Genomic DNA, 6,015 nt, shown 5'->3' on the forward strand with positions numbered 1-6,015 from the left:
GTTAGAATAAGATAGGAGAACAAGTGAAGTTTAGAAGCTCGTTAAATACAGGGAAAGTTCTCACTTAGCTAAACAATTGAAGTTTGTTCTTAAAGACAAAGACATGGATCAAGGAGTCCCCCTGGGTCTCTTCATATATGGTTTTATGGCTCCAGTGGCTAACACGGGGCTTCCACAGCGGCTCAGCAGTAAAGAATCTGCCTGCAATGCAGGAGACGCGAATTCGATCCCTGGGTGGGGCAGGTTCCCTGGAGGAGGGCATGACGACCCACTCCAGTAATCTTGCCTGGAGAATCCCAGGGACAGAGGAGCCTAGTGGGCTACTGTCCATAGGCTCGCAAAGAGTCGGACCTGACTGAAGTGACTGAGCACACATGCACACATGGCCAACAGAATGCAAGAGAATTTTTAGCAGAGGAATTAGACATATGGCAACAGTCATGTCTCATGATATATTAACAGATCGTATGGGAAAATTGGTTCTGGTTCGCATCATTTTAGGGAGTACTAGGTTTAGAAAAGGAACACAGATGTGTACAGGACAAGACTTCTCAGAACCCTTGATAGATTCATGTACATTGTAAAGCTCTCAGCACGAGAGAACCAGAAGTATTTTACTAACTTAACTAACTTTTTCCTACCCCTTTTCACCTCACAGAGCACGAGAATGCTGGGGAACACAGTGTGAGAAATGCTGATGTACAGCATTATTCTTGAGCAAGGACGCACAGTCTAGAAAGTTGGCAGATTCCTCCTAATTAATAAGAAAATTCAGTATGTCTGGGATCAAACTTAGGAATTTCACACTCGCTTTCCCTCCCGTGAATGACACGGGAGTAGGGTTCTTCGGAACACCAGAGAGGAAGAAACTGGAGGGTCTTGTCTTCAGGAAGCTTGCAGATCAGCACGCAGCAGCTGACCTGAAGCCTCACCGGTGTTTGCTCTGTGAATGTGTTTATACCTCTCATATAACTCTTACCATATTTGGCTTTGTTCAAGAGTTATTTTAAATTTCCTATTAATTGAGTACCTGCTACATGCCAGGCGCTGTGCTTAGGGCCACAGAGGACAAAGCAATGAGTCTTGTCTTCTGAGCAGTTAGCATTCAGGTAAAGGGCAAAACTGAAGCGGAAGCTCCAATACTTTGGGTACCTGATGCAAAGAACTGATTCACTGGAAAAGACCTTGATGCTGGGAAAGATTGAAGGCAGGAGGAGAAGGGGACGACAGAGGAGGAGATGGTTGGATGGCATCACTGACTCGACGGACATGAGTTTGAGAAAGCTCTGGGAGTTGGTGATGGACAGGGAAGCCTGGCGTACTGCAGTCCACGGGGTCACAAAGAGTTGGACACAACTAACCAACTGAACTGAACTGAACTGAAAGGGCAAAATGTTAGAAAGGTACTGATTTTTTTTTTCTATTTTGACAAATTGACAAGTAATGGACAAATGAAATTGTATATATTTAAAGTGTACAACATGACAGTATGTGTACATTTTGAAATGGTCACCATAATTAAGTTAATTAATACATCTATCATACCACATGGTTACCTCTTAAAAAATAAATAGAATGTAAATTTGCATGTCATTCTTACAAAGGGGCCATACTAACTTTCGTATCATTCCAATTTTAGTGCATGTGCTGCCGAAGCCGGCACTAGTCACTGATTGTTAATACGAGTCTTAGATCTCCTGACATATGTAAAAATGTTCCGTTAGTTTTAGACATGTGAGTATACAGATGCACCTTCATGGCTGTTATTTTCCTTTGCCACACACCCAACCTCTAGTGCCATATAGGAATTGAAAAGCTCTTTCCTAATACAGCTTCAAATTCATGCTTTGTACATGACCTTAGTCTGTGTCTAAGGTTCCCTGAATCTATTTTTTAAATTGATTTGAAGGAGAGGTAGGGAATTTAATATTAATGTCGCCCAATCTTACATTCTTTTTACTTTACAATCTTTTGGGCTTACCCTTTATTTCTTAATGATTTTCTTCTATATTTATTTTTTTCCACTTAAAGTGAAATAATACAAAATGAAGTGAAAGTGGAAAAGTTTTAAAAAATAATTATCAGTATTACCCTTTAAAATTTTGCTTTATGAAAAAAATTTTAAAGCTATTACTCATGTGGAAGTTTTAGTATTCATTAATACATGCATTTTGTGCAAAATCAGCAAACTCTACATTCCCGGTTTGGCTGTTATATACACAAATTAATGAATGTACTTTAATGAATTTGATTAATATGCAGCAGTTTAAGATCCATTTTGTATTATTAGCACAGAAATGTTCCTCACTGAATGCTGCTGAATCAGAAGGCTGTGTTTGCCTGGGAAGGCTGTCATACACACACACGCACACACTTCACAAATAATGTAAAGCTAAGATTTCTATAATTATCATAATTCACTCATTAAGATATTAGCAAACTGTCTCATCCACAAAAGATTCTCTGTGCATGGAATTTTCCATCTTTGCCTGCACTAAAGATATACAAGCAGTGCCAGTGCCAGCGAGTGTAAATGGAAACCCTACTTCTGCATTTTATTAGCAAATTTTGCAAACTACAAACAGCTTGAGTGTTGTATAAATTTATAGTTGTACTTGCACATTTGTGATGGTGGCTTTCGGCATGCAAGTTTTATCTGAGAGCTTTTACTTGGAACTGCACAGAGCAATTCCAAAACCTCAAAACTAAAGGAAAATAAAATTGAAGTGCCTTTACAATTGAGTGATTTATACATTAAAGTATTTATTTTAAAACAAGATTAAAAATACTGCACTGCTAGAAACATTCTGTCCTGGTAGAAGCCACTCAGATGGAAAATTTCATCTATTTCAAACTGATTTTGTGCCTGAATGACTCTCACATTTTTTCCTAAAACCTAGTCATGTCAGATGATTTATTCTACTTTTAACAATACTGTGCAAGTAGCCAGGAAGATTCAAGTGTTGAAGTGGTAGAAGGCAGTTGTCCAATTAGGTGCTCAACTATATTTTGATTCTTTGTGCTTACACACACTTATTCTTTTCTTACCTTCTGATCCCCTACTCAGCAGCTTCTTCTAGATGATAATATCTGCATATTTCTGTCCTAGGAATACTTGGCCAAATTTGAACTATAGAATACATTTTAGATCAAAATTCCAACTAAGGATAAGGTGGGAAATCCATTTCCCAACAATTGAAGAACAGAGGGAGCTCAGGTACAGTGTACACAAGGTGTACCTATTTTCAACACCCTTTCCATGACACCCCCTCCCCGCTTCATGGTTCAGGGCCAGCTGTACTAGCACAGCGCCCCTAGTGGCAGGGATGCTCTGTGTCTTATTCAAGATAATTGGTCTGAACTAAGCTACCTGGTTACAATACACAAGACCATTCTTCAGTTAGATAATTGATGCCTATTTTCAGACCTTAGCCTCTCAATTGAAAAATGATTTTTTGCTTCACACTGGGCTCTGGTTCCATCTTCTGAACTACAGAATTGAGACATAATAAATTTGTGTTGGTCTAAGCCACTAAGATTATGTCAGTTATAGCTGCGATAAGAAACGAATACACCTGACATTTAGACTGGAGTCTACTTTTCTGAGTGTTGCTTTCTTTGTCATAAGCTTTGACATTTTAGCTTGCAGGTTCATCTTGAGCGGGTGCTCCCGCCTCTCTATGGACTACCCCTGCCCTGTCTACCTGTTTGTGGACACTGGGAAGCACCCTGGGACCCCAGGGCTTGCCCTAGTAATTCAGTGTCCATTCCCACAGTGATACCGGTGTTGTCCCAGAGCCAGTCACCAGACCAGGGGGCAGCTTGGCCCGAGTGCCGCCAGGGCTGCTCTCTCTGCCTCCTTCCACACTGCCACAGCCAGCAAACAGTAATTAGGCCTTTTTCTGGCTCCTTCCACATGTGGAAAGCCTAATCCAGACCTTAGCTGTGTGCAGAAAGCCCCCACTGTGTGTGTGTATGTATGTGCTCAGTCACTCAGTTGTGTCCGACTCTTTGCAACCACATGAACTATACCCTGCCAGGCTCCTCTGTGCATGGGATTTTCCAGGCAAGAATACTGGAGCAGGTTGTCATTTCCTTCTCCAGGGAATCGTCCCCACCCAGGGATCGAACCTGCGTTTCTGGCATCGGCAGACAGATTTTTTACCACTGAGCCACCAGGGAATCCCAAGCTCACCATTAGTCCTCAACTATATGCTATTGTCCACGTCACAGGAGTCAACTCTTGATCACTCTGTCTGCTTCAGAGCTCAAAGCCCCATAGACTTCTGGTTCATGACATTTTCCATTTTATAGTTCTGTTTCTGGTTCATTAAGATGTTAGCTCACTCTTTTAGCATAGCCATATTTTTATATTTAATATTTGATTTAATTTAAAAAATCCATATGAAATACCAGCTGGGTATTTTGTTGTTGCTGTGTTTGGAGCAGAGGGGAGAAATCCCAAGCACCATTTCCACCATGAGACCACCATATGCCACACCCACGATTAACATTTCACAGGGCATGTTCCAGTTTGCACTGTGTTTCAGCTGAAGAGGAAATATAGCGAGTGGTTAGAGATTTCCATTGCTCTCAGTGATTTGCTTTTTGTATTCTCAGGGATGTCACTTTCTCCAACAAATAATACCGTCTTGGCAAAGGCTTGGCTGGTTGAAAATTATAAGAGAAAGTTTCATTGTATTGCACCTTGAGGTGGCTGTTCCAGAAATTCATCTTAAAACTTGCTATTTCAGGAAGCTGGCTCGGCTCCTCTGCTTTTTCTGCAGCCCATCAATTCCATAAATTGGCCAGGCGTTCCTGGAGGGTGACTGTTAGGGTCGGGAGGGGGGAGGAACAGAGCCCCAGGTGTTACATTGAAAAAGGTGGCAGAAGTCCCTGGTTTCGTCATGTGCTTTAAGAGTGTGGAAAGTAGCGGTTCACAGTTAACACCAGAAGTACTCATTAAACTGATCTTCTTTGGGGAATGATTTCCCCCCAGATGTCTCAGGCTATCAAGTAGCTAAACTTCTATCAGGATTATGATACCCACCAAGTTACAAGTTATACGAAATGATACTTGAAATAAAGGCTTCGCAGGCAAATTAAAATAGTAATAATTTCAGTTAATGTAATGGTATCTTTTTTTTTAAGCCGCTTAATATCATTCAGCCAAAATTACATATTTGGGGGAAAAATGAGCTACTTAAGAAGACTTCCTAATTGTATGTAATAAGCCTGAAGGCATATTGGAGATGTAATTCAGAAGCCTGGACACAGAGGAAGATGGCTCTGAGGGTGATATTGTGCAATAGAACTACATTTTAGTCACAGACAGTCATAATGTAAAATTATTTCCCAGAAAAAAGGAAGCTGGGGATATGTTACAGCTTCCACCGCAAGCTCTGTAATCTCGGCTCCACTCTGGAGATCACAGAACTACGTGTACCGGCTTCTCTGTAAGCCCCCAAACCTTGCAGATCAAATGTTGCCCTCTAACAACTCAGTCTTTTGCAAGCGATAGAGCTTATTTTCCTCAAATTCCATGAAGCCTCTTGCCTTCTTTGTGTAGTTTATGCCAACGTGGTATTCGGTTCATTTTGACTTATTCCTACTCCAACTACAGTGAGCAAAACTCCAAAGTCATTTCTTGAGGTAAAAGGAGAATTAGTTAAACTAAACACGAATCCCTTTACCTATAAATAGGATAACTATTTTTATAAAATTTAAAAAAATCTTTCACCTTGTTTCGATACAACATGTTGTCTATCAATCCATCAATGAGTGTGTCTACGTTTACTATAGTTCAAATGGCTCTTGCATAGAATCTGGAAAAGGTACATTTGTGATCTTGACAAAAGACTCAAAAGCAATACTTCAGGACACTGATCTGGAGTCTAACTCAGGTGAGTAAATTTGAATTTTTTTGTTAAAGCTCAGGCAGATTTCATAGAGCAGATTGGCAAAGGCTCCTATAAAAATAAGTCTCGCGGTGGTAAAACCCCTTCCTTCCTGAAG

At 40.6% G+C, this 6,015-nt stretch overlaps 1 pseudogene; it reads right to left on the minus strand.

The window, feature by feature from the left end:
• Positions 1–1,562: 1,562 nt before the first annotated feature.
• LOC139180048 (U6 spliceosomal RNA) lies at positions 1,563–1,663 on the minus strand (annotated as a pseudogene).
• Positions 1,664–6,015: the final 4,352 nt, after the last annotated feature.

The sequence above is a fragment of the Bos indicus genome, chromosome 26 (assembly GCF_029378745.1).
Source record: "Bos indicus isolate NIAB-ARS_2022 breed Sahiwal x Tharparkar chromosome 26, NIAB-ARS_B.indTharparkar_mat_pri_1.0, whole genome shotgun sequence".
Classification (NCBI taxonomy): domain Eukaryota; kingdom Metazoa; phylum Chordata; class Mammalia; order Artiodactyla; family Bovidae; genus Bos; species Bos indicus.